The 19,657-nt window shown below is 44.3% G+C and overlaps 1 long non-coding RNA gene across 1 annotated transcript in view; it reads right to left on the bottom strand.

Moving 5' to 3' along the window:
• Nucleotides 1-11,731: 11,731 nt before the first annotated feature.
• The window catches only part of LOC141609202 (uncharacterized), a 30,410-nt gene continuing 22,484 nt past the window's right edge, over nucleotides 11,732-19,657 (bottom strand). Inside the window, exons 2-3 of the long non-coding RNA XR_012527286.1 lie at nucleotides 12,614-12,731; nucleotides 11,732-12,049 (exon numbers count right to left, since the gene is read on the bottom strand). This is a non-coding gene — a long non-coding RNA (uncharacterized LOC141609202). The remainder of the gene's footprint in view (nucleotides 12,050-12,613; nucleotides 12,732-19,657) is intronic.

Here is a 19,657-nt window from a genome sequence, read left to right as displayed (position 1 = left end):
TTGATCAGCTAAGTGGAGCAGGTGTGTTTTCCAAGATTGATCTGAGGTCGGGGTATCACCAGCTGAGGATAGCAGATGAGGATATTCCCAAAACAGCGTTCCGATCTCGATATGGTCACTACGAGTACGTGGTGATGCCTTTTGGGTTGACCAATGCGCCCAGCCTTTTATGGACTTGATGAATCGGATCTTTACACCGTTTTTGGATAGGTTTGTGGTTGTTTTTATCGACGATATCTTAGTCTATTCTAAGACTAAGGAAGAGCATGAGGAGCATTTGAGAATAGTTCTGCAGACTTTGAGAGATAATCAGCTTTATGCCAAGCTATCCAAGTGTGAGTTCTGGTTAGAGGAGGTGGCTTTTCTGGGCCATGTTATATCTAAGAAAGGGGTATCCGTGGATCCTAGTAAGATTGAGGCCGTTATCAAGTGGGAATCGCCGAAGAATGTTGCTGAGATTCGGAGTTTCTTAGGCCTTGCAGGCTACTACAGAAGATTTGTGAAAGATTTCTCTACCATAGCGCGGCCTATGACATCCTTGATGAGGAAGGAAGTCAGATTTGTTTGGGATGAGAGTTGTGAGACGGCGTTTCAAACCCTAAAGGAACGCTTGACCACAGCTCCTATCCTAGCCTTGCCAGAGGGTTGTGAGAACTTTGAGGTATATACCGACGCTTCAAAGAATGGTCTTGGTTGTGTTTTGATGCAGGGAGGGAAAGTCATAGCCTATGCTTCGAGACAGCTGAAGCAATATGAGGAGAACTACCCTACTCATGATCTGGAGCTGGGTGCAGTTGTGTTCGCTCTTAAGATATGGAGACACTACCTTTATGGGGCAACTTTTAAGGTGTTCACTGATCATAAGAGTCTAAAGTATATCTACACTCAGAAGGAGCTTAATATGCGACAGAGACGGTGGATGGAGCTGATTGGAGATTATGATATGGAGATCATCTATCACGAGGGTAAGGCTAATGTTGTTGCAGATGCATTGAGTAGGAAGAGCGTTCATTCGCTATGTACACTATGTCCTTCTTTGAAGTTGAGGGATGAGATGTCTAGTTTGGGGATCTTTATGATTCGAGAGGGGGACACCATCGGGGATTTGACGGTCGAGCCAGAGTTGTATGAGAACATCAAAAGTAAACAAGAGCTTGATCCTAAGATTCAGGAGTGGAAGTCAAAAGTAGAGAGTGGAACGGCTTCCAGGTTTTCTATCCATCTAGATGGGAGTGTTCGTTTTGATGGGAGATGGTGTGTTCCTGAGGATGCAGAGTTGCGGAGAGTGATCTTGACGGAGGCTCATTGCACTCCCTATTCAGTTCACCCAGGTGGTGACAAGCTTTATAGAGACCTTAAGAAGACTTTTTGGTGGCCAAACATGAAGAGAGATGTAGCTGAGTTTGTAGCCAGATGTTTGACCTGTCAAAAGGTCAAAGGTGAACAAAGGAGACCACAAGGTAAGATCCAGTCTTTGGATGTACCAGAGTGGAAGTGGGAGTCGATCTCCATGGACTTCATTGTGGGGTTACCTAGGTCACAACAAGGTAACAACATGATTTGGGTGATTATTGATCGGTTAACCAAGTCAGCCCATTTCGTTCCCATGAAGGATACTTGGTCTAAGATGCAGCTGGCATTGGGTTACAGGAGGCATGTGGTTCGGTTACATGGTATACCTAAGGATATCGTTTCTGATCGTGATGCGAGGTTCATATCCAAGTTTTGGCAAGAGCTGCAAGAGTTGATGGGTACGACTTTAAAGATGAGTACTGACCTTTCATCCCAAGAACCGATGGTCGACAGAGCGGACCATCAAGACCTTAGAAGACATCTTTGCGGGCATGTGTTATGGACTTTGGGGGCAGTTGGGAAGACAGGCTTGATCTGATCGAGTTTTTATACAATAACAGTTATCATACAAGCATTGGGATGGCACCTTTTGAAGCTTTGTATGGCCGGAAATGCCGAAGTCTAGTTTGTTGGGATGATAGTTCTGAGACGGTGGTTTTAGGGCCACAGCTGGTTCAAGATATGGTTGAGCAAATCCAGTTGATTCGGCAAAAGATGAGAGCAGCTCAAGATCGTCAGAAGAGCTACGCCGACTTGCACCGCAAGGACATTGAGTTTATGGTAGGTGACAAGGTTCTTTTAAAAGTGTCACCTATGCGAGGTGTTATGAGGTTTGGGAAAAAGGGTAAGCTAGGTCCTTATGAGGTTTTAGACCGTGTTGGCGAGGTGGCCTATAGATTAGCGTTACCACCAGCTTTGGATAGAGTACACAATGTTTTTCATGTATCTCAACTTCGGAAGTATGTGAGCGATCCGTCGCATATCCTTGAGATGGAGAACATCGAGCTTGATGAATCCTTGTCCTACGCCGAGATTCCTAAGGAGATTCTTGATCGCAAGGTTCGTAAGACCCGGAATGGTGAGACGGTCTTACTCAAGGTCCTTTGGTCTAATCATAATGTGGAGGAAGCCACATGGGAACCCGAGGAAGCTATGCGAGAACGTTTTCCTAACCTTTTCGATCAGGTATGTTTGGTTACGGGAACGTAACCGTTGTCCTTTTAGGGGGGTAGGAGATGGTCGCGGTCGTGTTTTGTTTTGTTTGTTATTTTGCTCTGAGTTGGGGTAATGACTTTTGTGGTGACTTATATAGTTCCTTGGTGTTGTTATATGTGGTTAGTATAGTCTTGTGGTGTAGTGTTGTGTTCTGTTTTATAGTACAGTGTGAACTTCGGGACGAAGTTCTTTTTAAGGGGGGAAGATTGTAACACTACGGATTTTCTTTAGCGACTACTCGACCGAGTAGAGCCTACTCGGCCGAGTAGTGCTGTTGTTGTGAGTTGTTTTGGTTCTGCCGATGAATACTCGGCCGAGTATAGTGAATACTCGGCCGAGTAGAGGATACTCGGCCGAGTATAACTTTACTCGACCGAGTATTCGGTCTGGCGAGTGTTATTTTGACGGTGTGATTAGGGAATGTTTAAGATTATTTTATATCCCACGTCAGTTTTCAAAAACATCATTTCAACTTCACCAGTTTCTACGTTACCCTAATTACACCCTAATCATTCCCTAATCTTTCCCTTAATCATTCCGTAGCATCGTCGTGTGGGTAATCTTCGTGACTCTTGCGTATAAGTTCTCGTTGCACTGTTGGTAAGTCCTATCTTTATGATTAATTGTACTCTTTGGGGTTACTGTACATATATGGAAATGGGATTTTGGGAATTGTGCAATGTGTAATTATGTTACATGATTATTGTATAGGAGAAGACTTCGTAGAGGAGCCTTTTTTATTGTCCGTGTTGCATACTACTGTTGGTTGCTAAGGTAGGGTTTCCTACTCAGTTTACTGTTATTGTAAGACATGTTGTTATGATTATGGCTATCTGTTGATCATCGGAGTATGGAGATTGTTGTAACGATGTTGGTGTAAGGGTGTTGAGATGGCTGTGTTGTATTGTGATTGTGATTGTGGTGGAGTCACTTGCGGGAGTGGCTTCACACCCTAGTTCGCCCTCCGTGGAACCCGCCACGGGAGGGGATGTGCACATTAAGGGACAGGGATTATTGTCGCTCGTTGAGGAGCTGGACTAGGTGGGATCGGCTGCGGTCACCCACTGGCGGCGAGGATTACCTGTTGCGATGGGTAATCTGGCAGGGCTACACACTTCAGTGTGTAGTCGGTTATTGTGTGTGAATGGGGGATTGGGGATTGGCGATGATCAGTTGATTCCTCCGTTTGTGTGTCTTAATGTTTGAGTAATACTGACCTCGTGTTATTTGTGGAATCTGCGGTGATCCATTCGGGGATGGTGAGCAGGCTTGACAGGTATTGCTAGTGTGAGCTTGGGGACTGTCTTGGGAGAAGTGCCATCACGAGTCATAGCATCACCGTCTGAGTCTTAGTTGGATTTCTTTTATTATCAGACTTTGAAGTTATATTTTGTTAAAACAGTATTTGAGTTTGGTTGATGTAAACTTTACATTTTACAGTACTTTAATAAATGTGCTCAGTTCGGACGCTTTTTGATATGTACTAACCTCGGGCAACCGAGATGGTAACACACTTTCATGGTAGGGTGGTCCTGGTAAGGCATCTTGGTATGAGGGGGTGTTACAATAGTTTTCCTATTTTACAATATTTACATAATCAATTATTATATTGCCTAATGTGATGAGATATGGTTAATACGCCCCCGCAAGATGGATGTCCGATGAGTTAGGCCAATCTTGGAGCGAAGTTCTAGATATTGGGTTTTGTGAAGGGGCTTGGTTAGAATGTCAGCCAATTGATCTTTGCTGGCAACATGTTGAATGCGAACTTGACCATGAAGTAGTTGTTGTTTGACGAAGTGAAATGATAGAGCCATGTGCTTCATGCGAGAGTGGAAGATTGGGTTCTTAGCATAGAGAGTGGCGGATATATTGTCACAGAAGATGACTGGAGGAGTGGTAATAGTAATGTGAAGCACGTTGAGAAGATTGCGAAGCCAGAGGGTTTCAGTCGTGACAGAGGCAATGGCACGGAATTCAGCTTCAGTGGTGGAGAGAGCAAGACCACGTTGCTTCTTGGAAGACCAGGAGATCGGATTTCGACCTAGGTAGAGTATATAGCCCGTCGTTGATACATAAGTGTCTTTATCTCCTGCATGATCAGCATCACCAAAATGCATGAAGACGTGATGGTGAGTCTCGATATAGTTGTAGACCAACGGTTTGAGTGCCTTGTAAGTAGCGAAGTAATCGCTTAAGAGCAGTCCTATGAGTGATGGTGGGATGATGTAGAAATTGAGCAAGACGGTTTATAACAAATGTTATGTCAGGCCTGGTCAGAGATAGGTATTGTAGGTTGCCAACAATGGCACGATAGTTGGCATGTTCATGAATAGGTAGATGATCTTCACGAACTAAGGTCGGAGAAGTAGCTAAGGGTGTGGTATTTGGCTTAGCATCAATCATGTTATATTTGGTGAGAAGGTCATGAATATATTTAGATTGGTTAAGGTGGAGACCGAAGGAATTAGGTGCGACCTCGATGCCTAGAAAGTATGATAAGGGTCCTAGGTCCTTTTGCGAGAAGCGGTGGGATAGTTTATCTATAAATTGATGTAGCTGAGTAGGGTGTGGTCCAGTGACGATAATGTCATCAACATAAATAAGCATGTAAATACAGGTTGTGGTTGTATGTAGTATAAATAAGGAAGAGTCGGAAATGGATTGTTTAAAACCATAGGTGAGAAGATAGGTAGTTAATTCGTTGTACCAAGCTCGAGGAGCTTGTTTGAGGCCATAGATAGCTTTGTTTAATTTACAACCATAATCGGGTTTGGTTTGATCAACAAAGCTAGGTGGTTGAATCATAAAAACATTATCGGTCAATGTACCTTGTAGAAATGCATTGTTGACGTCTAATTGTCTTAGTGACCAAGATTTCGTGACAGGTAAGGATAAAATTAGACGAACGGTGGTGGGTTTGACAACGGGACTAAATGTTTCATTAAAATCAATACCGGGTCGCTGATGTAAGCCCTTAGACACAAGGCGTGCCTTGTGTTGTTTAAGAGTGTCATCGGGGTTAAATTTGTTCATGTAAACCCACTTACATCCTATAATATTTTGGGAAGAGGCACGAGGAACAAGGGTCCAGGTTTTATTCCGTTCAAGAGCGTTGAATTCCTCTTGCATGGCATGTCGCCATTGAGGAAGAATAAGAGCTTGCTTGACGGTGTTGGGTAGGATATCATTAGTCGGAGTGGCTCGAGCAAGGTTGTTGGCATAGCGCGGGTTCGGCTTTCGAATGTTATTATCTAGGCATGTAGTAATGGTCTTGGGAGGAGGTTACACGGCTGACTTGTGTGAGGTATGAGCTGGTGTAGATGGGGCAGCGGAGGATGAGGAATGTTCAGGTAATGAAGCAATGGAAGGAGAGGGTTCGGTGGAGGGAGGGTTGTTTGATGTAGGTGAGGAATGTGCAGTGGGTTCGGTAGTGGCAGGTTGGCGTCGAGAGTAGACTATAGTGACAGGAGGTCGTATGGAGGGGGTGGTCGTGGGAGCTGGTAAGGGTGTTGTCGGGTAAGGAATGAGGGGTATATGGAGAGAACACCAATCTTCAGTGGGAAGTGAAGGAGATGGCGTCGAATTGGACAGGCGAGATGGGTATTCATTTTCAACAAATTTTACATGTCTCGAAGTATATATCTTATGCGTTTTTGGGTCCAAACAATGATAAGCACTCTGCGAGTTCGAGTAACCAACAAAAATACATGCAATTGAGTGATCTTCTAATTTGTGTTTGGTATACGGTCGGAGCCAAGGATAACATAGACAACCGAAATTGTGAAGTTTTGCATAGTCGGGTTGAACTTTATGTAGTCTGAAGTAAGGAGACTCGCCATTTAAGGTCTTTGTGGGGAGTCTATTAATAAGGTAAGTGGTTGTACTGAATCCGAACGGTCAATAGATTGTCGGGAGTCCAGCGTGATTTAATAATGCTAGACCGGTTTCTACAATGTGTCTGTGACGTCTCTCAGCATAGCCATTATGTTCTAGCGTATAGGATGGAGAGGTATTGTGTGATATCCCGTCATTTAGGAGGGATTGATTTAATTTAATGTATTCGCCACCGTTGTCTAAAAAGAAGCGACGAATTGGTCGTTTAAAGTATTTTTCAACTAAAGCTTTAAATTGTGTAAAAACTTGAGTGGTTTCAGATTTGCGTTTGAGCGGGTATACCCAGACATATTTAGTAAAATGATCAACAAATATAACGTAATATTTTTAGTGGTCGTGAGATAAGACGGGACTAGTCCAGAGGTCGGAAAATAGTAGGTCGAGTGGTGCATCAGAAGTAAACGTGGAGGTGGAAAATGGAAGCTTTGTGCTTTTGGATATGCTATAGGCATGACAATTATCGCAACGTGTAAGCGGAAACGAAAAATTTTTATTAATAAGTTTGAGTACATCATACGTAGGATGCCCTAACTTATGGTGCCACGAAATCGGCGTGGTTCCTCTATTTTTGACGGCGACGAGACCGATGGTTGACGGTGGGCGCCATTCATACACTCCCTGGTTGGCTCAGCCCTGAAGAAGGGTCTTCGTTGCTTGAATATCCTTCACAAAAAACAAATTATTTGAGAAAACGACATAGGCATTATTGTCTTTACACAATTGCGAGATAGAAATTATGTTACGGGAAATTTTCGGAACATGAAGTACATTATTAAATTTAAGATGGTGCATTGTGAAGGAACCTGTATTCTCAATAGGAAGAGCGGAGCCATCACCGATGATTAGGTCGTCTAGGCCGTCATATGGAGAATGAAAAGCAAGGGTATCCAAGTCATGGGTGAGGTGGTGTGAGGCGCCACTGTCGAGCAAAAAATTCGGGTTTGGTGACGGGTTGCCATAATTGGCGAGGTGTGCTTGGGGTGATGCATGGTGCTGGCGGTATTATGGTTCAGGAAACACAATTGTTGGGTAGAGTTTTCTGAAGTAAGGGCAGTTTGCAATCACATGACCCGTTTCTCGACACCATTGGCATCGACCTTTAAACGGGCGTGGAGCAGCCGTGTTGGTAGGAGTATTCGGGTGAGGGGGTTGAGGGTAGTGGATGGTTTGTTGTTGGCAAGAAGTGCCACGGTTGTTATTGTGGTGGCGATAGGCCGGATTTGTTGATGGTGCGAAGTGGTTTTGAGTGGTTGGTGTTTCGTGCTTCATGAGAAGTTCATGTTACAGTAACTTCTCATGAAGTGCCTCAAAGGTGACAGGCGTGTCTCTTGCACGAGCAGTGGTTATGACGGGTTTGTAGGATGCGTAGTCGAGGCCTTTTAGAACCTGGGCTATAACATCCTCGGGGTCTAGAATTTTTCCCATGAGGGCAAGTTGGTCTACACAAACTTTGATGGAGTTCATGTAATCGGAGATGTTTTGATCCGTGGTTTTCACGATGAAATCGAATCGTTCTTTGAGTTGCATTATGTCCGCTCGTGATAGATTAGCGTAGGTGTTGGCAAGGATATCCCATGCCTCTTTTGCGGGTTTTGCCCTTACTATGAGTGGTTGTAAGGCGGATGTAAGGGTGCCCATAAGGGCTCCAAGTATGAGATCGTCTTACTTGAGCCAACTTAGGTAAGCCGGGTTTGGTTTCTCAAGCTTGTCATCACTGGCAATGGTTTGTGAAGGTTGTGTCTCGGTTCCATTAATGAAACCGAGAAGGCTGAAGCCAAAGAGTATATTCGTCAATTGAAAACGCCAAGCCGTGTAATTGAGCGCATTCAATTTGACGCAATGGTTGAGGTTGAGAGAGGTGAGGGGTGTGGTTGAGTCGTGGGGGTTTGGGACCACGAGATCAGTGTTGATGTTGTTACCTGCCATGGTGAGGAGTGGAGAGGAAGTCTGACGTTTGAAGGAGGTGCTACGGCGGGGCAGAAGCGAGTGTTTGGATCGGTGGTCGTGTGATACAATATAAGACTTAGGTTGTTTGTGAATGAAATTGTATATTAATGAATGAGAGGTACAAGGATATATATAGGTTACAAGAGGATGGCAATTAGGTTAAGAAAGATAATTACAAAAGATAGTTTTCATATTTTACAATATTTACATAATCAATTATTATATTGCCTAATGTGATGAGATATGGTTAATACCTACTAGCCCTCCTCACTCCACCACTGTAACCTCTGTTTTTTGGTCCTATTGAAGGGTAAATACCCTAACGGCCTAAGTCTAACATCACAGTACCTTTGTACTTAAATTCGTAATAAGCATTGCCATTAAGTCTAGAGTTTAGACTAATACAGAGTATTTATGTTATTATCCATATCTTTATAATTGCATCTTGTAGGAATTGTACAACACCTACCTACTAAGATCGTCATATAGAAAATGGATAATTGAGATTTTGCATCAGATATAGCGGATTTGGGTTGTGTCGGGTCAATATAACCATATTTGTCGGGTTTGAGTTATTATTGGAGTTGCTTTACATCAATTATTTTCTTTACCGTTGTCAAAAAAAATCATTTGCACTTGTTTGCTAAGTATAGTACTGGCCTGCTGGGTGAAACAGTAGGCTGAAAAAAAAAATTAATTTATACATAATCGAGTCTGAGCATGTCCGTATTACTCCTTACTTCACCTATTTGACAGTACTATTAGACCGGGTTTCGAACTCACTCGAGTACCCGACGATAGAGTTAGAGTAGTCATCGATGGTAGCACAAACACAACACCCAGTGAAAAGTCCAAGGACAAAAAATTGTAAAAATGAGATAATATTCTCTCTGTTCCAAATTCCAATCAACTTTTTACGTTCTTATTAATTCTGAGTTTCTCGGTCATTTCATTGTATTCATTTTAAGTATTTTATACATAAAAGTTATTTTTTCTTCTCATGTGCATGCTGCTTTTTCACTCTTTGAATTTCTGAAGCATATTTTTCGGAATAATTTTCATTGTACCCTTGAACTTGCATTTTCCCCCAAATGCCCCTATTTTTCTCAAAAATTACTTTAACCGCTCATATCTCTTACACACGATTTTGTAAAACCATGATTCTTTTTCTAAAGTTGTAGATCTTGGAAAGACAATCATTTTAAAAAACAAAAATTTCATTTTCTGCATATGTGATCGAAAATAAAAGTCATTCAAAGTTTTTTGAACTAATAAATAAACTTTGACAAGTCGTAACTCCGTTCTAAGATGTCGGAAAAATACGGTTTTTTTTTTCAAATTGAAGACCTCGTAAAGATGATCCACTTAGGAAGAAAATTCACGGCTTTTGGATTCATAACTAAGGTATATGACCAGCCAAACGTTTTTTTGACAAAAGTAAGAGTATTTGGAGAAACTCAAATCTTGGGGGTACCATGGGAATTATCCTTTTCTTTGAACTTTGTCAAAAGTAAATATCAAAACAAACCGCAACTAGAGTGAGAATCAGGTTAGTCGGGTCGAGTTTGGGTTATATCGGGTCGGCCTACTCTTTCAGGTCGAGTTTGGTTTGGGTCGGGTTATCTCTGGTCAAATGATGTATTGGGTCGGGTCGGGTTTGAGTCGGGTCATTATCGGGTGTAGTTATTGCATCGCATTACTTCAATTTAACCAATAAAATTAGTTTTTCGACCATTATTTGGTTTAGTTACTTCATTGTGTTGGAAAATATAGGGGCTTTTTTACCTTTGAAGTGTTTCCAATTATCCCGCATTGGTGAGGAAAAGGGAGTTTTGTGGGTTTATATGTACCCACCCTCCTTACCATATCACTAGTGGGTCAAGGGAGGTTTTTATGGAAGCCTTGCGAGGTGCTTAATTCAGCTCGCGCGCGCCGTGTCCGTGCCCGAGCCCGGCCTGGATCCGAATTTGTGATTCGGGATTTGGCAATCGCCTGCGGCGGGCTATGCCTATCTTTTTGGGCCAGGTTCATTCGAGTTTGTTTTTTGTGTTGTTTCTTTCTTTTGTTCAAAAGACGGAATCAGTCAATTATGACTGTTAACAGGTGAGGGTTATGCTCCACGTTTTGTGCCATTGACTGTAACTTATTAGGAGCACGCTTTGCTAACAAAATTGCTTCAGTTGCTTCTATTTTTGGCTATAAATAAGAGCCTGACCACTGCTAACAATACACAACAAACACACTCTCTTCTTCCTTCTCTTCTCTGCAAACTTAGAAATTCTGGGTACTGTTATTTCGATCGTTCCAAGTCTCACAGTTCCGAGTGGGCGGAACTGCGTGGGGGCTGTAGTGTTAACCTTGGGGAACTACCGGCACTAGCTGATCGCCACCACGGTCGTATCGGAGAAATAGTTTTCAAGGCAGTGGGTTCTACCACGGCACTACGAATCGGGTTATATTTCTTCTGCTTTCCTTGTTTTACATTGTTACTGCTTAGTTTACTCCAACACATTGTTAAGTTAATTATATCAAATTATACACTAAATCGCTTTCATTTTGATCAATATTAAGTTTAATAATTATCAGGTCATCAATTTAATCGGGTCAATACTGAGTCGAGTTCATTTCGAGTCGGTTGGGTTGGGTTCGGGTCACTGATTATCATGTCATGTCGGGTTACGGGTCGTCGTCGGATTGGTTTTGGTTTGCAATTTTCTCGGGTATTGACAGGTCGGATTTGTACGAATTTTGGGTCGAATCACTCAAGTTGGGTCAGACTTGCCAACTCTAACCGCAATGAAGGGAGTAAAATTAATATTGAGTGAAAGATGTAAAGACAAGTATCATTCTATATAATTAAAACAGGAAGTTTTCGAGTGATTACAAAGAGTCCAAGCTTAGTGAACGACTCACAAGCTCACACATTAAAAGTAGCACTTTACGCAATATTAAAGATCCCAAATTTTAAAAAACACTTAAGATAAATTAGTTGTTTTAGCTAAATTAGTTGTTTTAGCTAATGGAATAACTGAAAAGATAAAATATCAAATCTCCTTGTGACTTATCATTCTATATAATTAAAACAGGAAGTTTTCGAGTGATTACAAAGAGTCCAAGCTTAGTGAACGGCTCACAAGCTCACACATTAAAAGTAGCACTTTACGCAATATTAAAGATCCCAAATTTTAAAAAAAACACTTAAGATAAATTAGTTGTTTTAGCTAAATTAGTTGTTTTAGCTAATGGAATAACTGAAAAGATAAAAAATTTGACAAATCTTATACATTTAAAAAAGTTATATACGTACAAAATAGCCTGCCAAAAGTTAATGATAAAACTTCACCCCAATATACACCAATAAACAATATGCTATATCTGTCTTCTAAACTGGAAAGATAAAAGATTTGACAAATCTTATACATATAAAAAAGTCATATACGTACAAAATAGCCAGCCAAAAGTTAATGATAAAACTTCACCCCAATATACACCAATAAACAATATACTATATCTGTCTTCTAATCCTTCAACAATACATAGCCTGCCAATCTCCTTAACACTCCAACATACATATCCTGTCAGACCACCAATTCTATAAGTTGATAACCTTTGCTCAATCTGATAAACTTTGCACAATCTGATAAAGCTTGCACAATCATACATACAATAGGTTAGCTACACAATTTATTTGTATAAATATAGACATTCAAAACAGGAAATCCCACAAAATTCTCAACCTACATATCTCTACTTATCGTAACAATGGCAGGTTCTAAATCTAACTCTTTTGTAACTATCAATGAAATGAATGAAACTAAGAAAAAGGGTAAAATCAAAGTACGGGTTTCTCGCCTTTGGGAAGTACGAAACCATCTAGACAACGACGCCCTTATTTTCGTTGACATGGTCCTTATAGACGAAGAGGTATAATCAAGTAGTTTGTTTACTATACTTACTAACTTTATATACTTTTTTTTCTCTATCATTGCAGTCTGTATACACTAATACTACTTTCTTAATTTTTTAACAGGGATCGTATGTACATGCGACTATAGAAAGTGAACTCGCGGACACCTTTGTTCCAGACCTTATAGAAGGAGTTGTCTATGTAGTGAATAATTTTGCTCTTCTGCCAAATAAGTCTCCCTATCGTGTCGTAAGCGATAGTAAAATAATGCTGAAGTTTTTGTACCGCACTTACATCAAGAACATGAAGGAGGTGGATTCCTTGATTCCCAAGCACAGATCTGATTTTCTTCCATTCGACCAGCTAGAGCAACGTCGTCTCAAACCTGCTGTCGTCACTGGTATGTTCCAACCTGCATTCCCTGTTTTCACAATATGTTATCATATACAGTATTGTGAAACTGTGTAATCCTCCATTGTTGATGTGTGAGTAAGCTTCAATATAATAGTTTGTTATAGAGAGAGAAAGAATGTTTTAAGAGAGATAATTTGTATTCATGAAAAGTGAGTAATTCTGTTACAAGTAGTTGTATATATAGTGTAACTAACATATTGTAGTTCTAACTAACTAATTGATATTTAGTCAATGCTTATGTTGACTGTCATATAATTCACATCCCCCCTTCAAGCTAGACTCATCTTGTTTCCTCTGAGGCCTAGCTTGGCAACAAGAAAATTATGCTGTTGAGACCCTAATGGCTTAGTCATAATATCGGCAAGCTGCAAACCAGATCTAATATGTCGAGTATCCAAGAAACCTTGCTATAATTTGTCACGAACATAATGACAAGCAACTTCCAAGTGCTTGGTTCGCTCATGAAATACTGAGTTATGTGCTATATGTTGTGCAGCCTGATTATCACAAAAAAAAGAGGGATAAGAGTGGGAACAATGACCTGCAAATCAGCTAACAGATTGCTAACCCAAACCATCTCAGAAGTAGTAAAGGACATACTTCTATACTCGGCTTCGGCAGAACTCTTACTAACTGTCTTTTGCTTTTTTGTCTTCCAGGAAACTAAAGAATCCCCTAAGAAGATGCAATACCCACTCAAGGATTTGGCAGAAAAAGCACACTTTGCCTAATCTGAATCACTATATGCATTAACAAATAATGGAGTACCAGCAGGATAAAACAGACCCGTGTTCACAGTACCTTTCAGATATCTTACAACATGCATAGCAGCTTGCATATGAGGCACACGAGGTTACTGCGGAAATTGACTCAGATGTTGAGTAGAATAAGAGATATCTGGCCGTGTCATATTCAAGTATAATAACCTGCCAACCAGTCGTCTGTATTGTTCAGGATTGTCCAGCAGCTCACCAGAATCAATAGACAAACCCAGGCCTATAGACATTGGAAAATCAGCAGGAACACAGTCATCCATTTTCATATCTTTGATAATATCCAATGTAAATTTCCTCTGGTTAATTAATAAACCTGTATTATTTCTTGCAATTTCTAACCCAAGAAAGTATCGCATTTGTCCAAGGTCTTTGATAGTAAAGGCAATATGTAAATCTTTCTTTAGTTGTTCAATCTCTTGTATAGACTCTCATGTAAGGAGAACATCATCAACGTAAACCAATGCAACTGTGAACTTGTTAGTTGCTGGATTTAAACGTGTAAATAATGAATAATCATGCTTGGATTGCTGAAAACCTTGCTTTTGCAAAAAATTTATAAGCTCAATATTCCATTGTCTTGAGGCTTGTTTTAAGCCATATAAAGATCTTTTTAGCCTACAAACTTGCCCTTGTTCAGCCTTATCATACCTGATGGGGCATATTCTGCACCCGCTGACCGAGTCAACATATTGAGCAAGGTCAAAGATATCCACAGCAAGTCAACGTATTAGACAGCCTAACCGACGCAGCCTGTCGGCCTGTCACTTGGGTCTCGGCTGGGCAACTAGCCAGCCGGGAGGCATATCCGCATACTCACATCCAGTCCCCTCGGCATGGAGCCAACCAGGCCAGCCGGCCTGCTATAGGTCCCTCGGCCGAGGGTAGAACAGTCTTTCCACCTGCTAGCCACTTGGCCACTACGTGACAAAAGGTGAAAGTCTATAAATACTCCTCAATCCTCATTGAGAAATCGATCCACAATTCATCCTAAAACTCGCTATTAATCTGGTATAAACTCCATTATCTCTCTACAATATACTTTGCCAAGTAACACACAACTTAATCTCTTTAAGTTTACTGACTTGAGCGTCGGAGTGAGTACGCTTGGTACCAAGCCGAGCCCTCGGTTTGTTCATCTTTACAGGAGAGACCGAAAGGAAGAGTCAAGCAACGACGTCATTCATCAAGCTTACGTGGTCATAATCCTGCTCCGGAATCACACCCGGAACAATTGGCGCCGTCTGTGGGGAGCCATACTAAAAGCTGGTTACCTACCTTACAAAAAAAAAAACCAAAAACCATTCAAAGAGCTAAGAAGATGTCAAAACAACAAGAAGTAATTGTGAGTGACGAAACCGCATTCTACCAGGATGACGCGTTCCCTAATTTTGAGATCGGGCAGTCCCCCACCGGCCGAGCCATTGAGCCGGTGAAGTACGGGATGCCAAGAGAGCCAGAAACACCGATGCCGACCGGCCAAGTCACTGTCATGGGACATGTGGTCGATGCGGCCAAATTGAAGCTATTCCTGGACCTGATGGGTGGTACGCTAATTACTCCTGTCACGGCGACAGGGGCGGCAGCGCCTCCACAGGTGACCAGGGCCCACAAAGTGACTCCGAACAACTTGACCGAAGTAATACAAGGAGCTGGGCATGCAAGGACGTCGGCGGAGCCCGTGGTGCCAGTGGCAGACCAAAGTCCATCCCCCACTCGCGGGAGGACAGCGTCGCCGCGGCAACAACGAGGCCACCCCCGAAGAAATGAAGAAAGAAGTCCGACTCTCCAAAGTCGGACAACAAGAAGCCCTTCCCGCCACGGGGAGAGAAGCCGGACTAAGGTTGCGAGGAGCCGATCGCCGCGTGTCATTCGACACGTGGTCAACCAGCCCCTCAGTGCCTATGTCCTCGAAGTCCCGGTGCCGACCAAGCTGAAGCTGCCGCCCCTATCATACAAAGGGGATAGCGACCCAACCGACCATGCTGAGGCTTTCGAGTCGTACATGTCGGTGTGGGAGCAACCCGACGAGGTGTGGTGCCGAGTCTTCCCAACGACCCTGCATGGGATGGCCCAGAGTTGGTACAAGGGGCTACCTAATGGTTCGGTATACTGCTACGCCTACCTAAGGGATAACTTCATAGCCCAGTACGCCTGCAACAAGAGAAGGGCCGTGGAGACATCGGATCTCCTCACTATCCGACAGGGAGAGGACGAGTCTCTACGAAGCTACGTGAAGAGATTCGACGCAAAGGTTCAGCAGATCCGAGAGCTGAACACCAAACTGGCGGCCTTCGCACTGATGAAAGGCCTCCCGAAAGGCGAGTTCAAAAATGAGCTGATCAAATGCGAAGACCTCAACCTAGACACCGCCAGAAAGATGGCCGACCGAGCTGTGAAGGTGGAGGACTATCACAAGACCTGGGTAGGCCACAGCGAATCTGGGCACCCAAAGAGGAAGAGCCGCCGGGAGAATGTTGATGAAGGTCGTCGTGACCTGAACCGGTCACGGCCCGAGAGATTTAACAGAAGCGAGAACTCGGCGGGCGCGGGGAGTTCGGGACCATACACCCGAAGCGGTACAGCCAGTCTCACCCCCTGGTCAAATCACCGCCGAGGTCTTTGCCCTAAGCAAGAATGAAAGGCGAGAAATGGGCAAGGCCCCCAAGGCGAGGGGGACGGCGACATGAGCCGATTTTGCGACTACCATGGCCATGCCGGCCATAAGACCGACAACTGTCGGCATCTGAAGAACGCCATCAAGGAGCTGATCCGAAAGGGGGCCCTCAGCAAGTATGTAGCTGGAGGCCCAGAAACAAGCTCCGACGGGGCGAATAGAAAATCAGTATCCCAGCGAATGGGAGTGATCCAGGTTGTTATCGGGGGGAACGAGAACGGTGGGTCAGCTAATGGGCACAAACGGCACCTGAATGAGTTATACCAAGCCATCAACTTTGTGCCCAAAACAACGATCCCCGCTTCCACAATCCCCGATATAACCATTGGGAAGAAGGACTACGAGGGAGTCGTCGCTCCGCACAGCGACCCGTTCGTAGTCCACCTAGACATAGCCAACCACTTGGTCAAAAGGTGCCTGATTGACACAGGCGCCTACATAAACATCATGTTCAGGGAGTGCTTTCTCAATCTCGGTCTGAAGATTGAAGACCTGAGCCCCTGCACCAACCCGCTATACAGCTTCTCCGGGGCCGGCCTGGTACCCCTGGGGTCAATCAAACTGCGGTGATGTTTGGCCAAGCCGATGCAGCCAAGAATGTTTTATCTGAGTTCGTGGTCATTGATGGTTCGTCTGCCTACAATGTTCTCATAGGCCGAGTCACTTTGAGCGAGGCCGACGCAGTGATGTCCATCCGGGCCCTGACATTGATGTATGTCTCGGACCGGGGGGAAGCGCAAAAGCTCGTCTCAAAGGACGAAAGAGACGAAATAGTCAATGTCCAAGTATCTGCCAGGGGGTGCAACATGCAATCCCTCAAAGTGGCGAAAAATCGAGAGAAAGGGAAGAGCCCATCCTTACAACGGGAGGGTGATCCGATGAGCACCAACAACGTCAGCATGGTCGAAGGAGCCGGCACCGAGGAAGTGGAAATTGACCGGGCGCACCGAATCGCTTGTCGGTGTCGGCCTGGAGCCAAAATTCGAGCCGATCTCCCGGACTGCCGAGGAAGAACAAAGACGCCTTCGCGTACTCAGCCGCCGAGATGCCAGGCGTGAGCCGGGAGGTGATCGTTCACAAGCTGAACGTACTCTCCACCGCTCGCCCTGTCAAGCAGAAGATGAGGAACTCCTCGGCCGAGAAGGATGAGGCCATCAAGGCTGAGGTAGACAAATTGTTAGAAGCAGGCTTTATCATGCCTTGTACTTACCCAGAGTGGCTAGCAAATGTTGTAATGGTGAGGAAGTCATCAGGGGCGTGGAGGATGTGTGTTGATTTCACCAATCTTAATAAAGCGTGCCCTAAATATTGTTATCCCTTGCCTCGAATAGATAGTTTAATTGACGCAACGGCAGGCTACACTATGCTAAGCCTGCTAGACGCCTTCTCAGGGTATCATCAGGTGTTCATGGCCGAAGAAGACATGCCTAAGTGCGCATTCATCACCGGTAACGGCACATACATGTATAAAATGATGTCGTTCGGTTTGAAGAACGCTGGCGCAACTTACACTAGGCTGGTGGACAAAGTGTTTCAAGATCAAAAAGGGCGAAACATCGAGGCTTACGTCGACGATGCTATTGTAAAAAGCAAGTCTGACAGCGAGCACTTGGCCGATTTGAGCGAAACATTTTGTTCACTAAGGAAATATAAGATGAAGCTTAACCCAATGAAATGCAACTTCGGTGTCCGGGCCGGCAAGTTCCTCGGCGTGCTTGTCAGCGCCCGGGGAATTGATGCCAATCCAGAGAAAATCCAAGCAATACTAGACCTGCCGGAGCCGAGAAATCGAAAAGAGGTTATGACTCTGACCGGGAGGATGGCGGCTCTTGCCCGCTTCATTTCTCGGTCAGCCGACAAGAGCACTCCGTTCTTTACGGTGCTGAAAGGGAATAAAGACTTTAGCTGGGGGGGAGCAACAGAGCACAGCTTTCAGGCAACTGAAAGCTCACCTTCTGACACTGCCGACCCTGTCCAGGCCGACGCTGGGGAGACGGTATATCTATACTTAGCAGCGATTACCTCGGCCACGGTCAATGCCGTAATCGTCGAGAAGAAAACAAGCAAAGAACACCCAATCTACTTTATCGCCATACACACACGCCCGCCGAAAGAAATTACCCACTGATTGAAAAAGCGGCTTTCGCCGTCGTCGTTGCCGCAAGGAATTTAAAACCCTACTTCGACGCACATCCCGTGACGGTCTTAACCGACCAACCATTGGAAAAAGCATTGGAAAAATTCGAAAAATCCGGCCGACTTATCAAATGGGCAGTGGAGCTATCCGGCTTCGGCATTCAGTACAAGCCGAGGCCTTCGATAAAGGGGCATGCGCTTGCAGACTTCCTGGCCGAGTGCACTTATCAAGAAGAATCACATCCCGGTGTGTGGGAAGTATACACCGACGGGTCCTCCACGGCAAAACGGCTCAGTGCGGCATCCTTATCACCAGCCCTAACGGGGACGAGTTTGAGTACGCCTTGAAGTTTACCTTCTCGGCCTCAAACAACGAATCCGAATATGAGGCGGTGATAACGGAGTCGAGTTAGCTAGAGTCGCCGTGGCGGAGCATATTGTGTTGAAGACAGATTCACTCCTAGTGACCAATCAAATCAGAGGAGAGTATGAGGCTCGAGACGACGGGATGGTGAGATACCCGGAAAGGGTTAAACCGACACCGCAAAATTGAAATCTTTCCAAATACAATGTGTCCCAGTGCGAGAACAACCGAGCCGACGCTCTCTCAAAACTTGCCGTTCAAGCATCAAGAATGTCGGTCGAACCGTCTTTGGTGGATATCGGGAATGCTAAAAGCATCACCGAGACCGTTGGCATGGTGGGCGACATCGAGACGACGTGGATGACTCCGATAATGAAATACAAACTAACAAAAGAGTTACCGGAGGACCGCAGTCTCTCTCAGAAGATAAAGAGGATCGTCGCAAGGTACTTGGTGTTCGAAGGAGAACTATACAGAAGGTCCGTGATAAGACCACTTTTGAAATGTGTCGGCCCAGCCGACGCGGAACTCATACTGACAGAGATTCACGAAGGCATCTGTGGACATCACATGGGGGCAAGAACGCTAGCCCACAAAGCTCTCCGAGCCGGCTACTTCTGGCCTACCATGCTTGAGGATTCCAGAGCTAAGACCAAGAAGTGCAAGAATTGTCAGATGCATGCTCCGGTGATACACGCACCTTCCCGAGACTTGCAACCAGTACTTAGCCCCCTACCATTTGCACAGTGGGGGATGGATTTATTAGGGCCATTTCCGACGGCCCCCGGAGGAAGGAAGTGCCTAATCGTCGCCGTTGACTACTTCACCAAATGAGTCGAGGCTGTCGCGGTACCTGCCAAGACCACGGCGGCCGTAAGAAAGGTGATTTGGGAGAACGTCATAACTCGATTTGGGTTGCCCCAAGTCATGGTATTTGACCACGGCCGAGAGTTTTGGAGCGACATGGTGATGAA

The sequence above is a fragment of the Silene latifolia genome, chromosome 10 (assembly GCF_048544455.1).
Source record: "Silene latifolia isolate original U9 population chromosome 10, ASM4854445v1, whole genome shotgun sequence".
In the NCBI taxonomy this organism is placed as follows: domain Eukaryota; kingdom Viridiplantae; phylum Streptophyta; class Magnoliopsida; order Caryophyllales; family Caryophyllaceae; genus Silene; species Silene latifolia.
Note: the sequence above shows the minus strand (reverse complement) of the source record. Positions and strands in the feature narration are given on the sequence as shown.